Here is a 398-nt window from a genome sequence, read left to right as displayed (position 1 = left end):
CGTCTAGTCCACAGGAAGACCTGCACCACTGTTGCCTTCACACAGGTGAACTCGGAAGACAAAGGCGCTTTGGCTAAGCTAGTGGAAGCTATCAGGACCAATTACAACGACAGACACGATGGGATCCGCCATCACTGGGGCGGCAATGTCCTAGGTCCCAAGTCTGTGGCTCGTATCGCCAAGCTCGAAAAGGCAAAGGCTAAAGAACTTGCCACTAAGCTGGGTTAAATGTACACTGTTGAGTTTTCTGTACATAAAAATAATTAAAATACAAATTTTCCTTCAAAAAAAATAAAAAAAATAATAAAAACCAGACTGAAATGTGTTCGTTGTTTACAAACATCCCTTTTTGGGCATCATGAACTCCTAAGTACCGTCAATGCCAAGTAAATTTTTTA

This window comes from Rhinopithecus bieti, unplaced genomic scaffold, assembly GCF_001698545.2.
Source record: "Rhinopithecus bieti isolate Rb0 unplaced genomic scaffold, ASM169854v2 scaffold_47952, whole genome shotgun sequence".
Classification (NCBI taxonomy): domain Eukaryota; kingdom Metazoa; phylum Chordata; class Mammalia; order Primates; family Cercopithecidae; genus Rhinopithecus; species Rhinopithecus bieti.
This window is presented reverse-complemented; position numbering follows the sequence as displayed.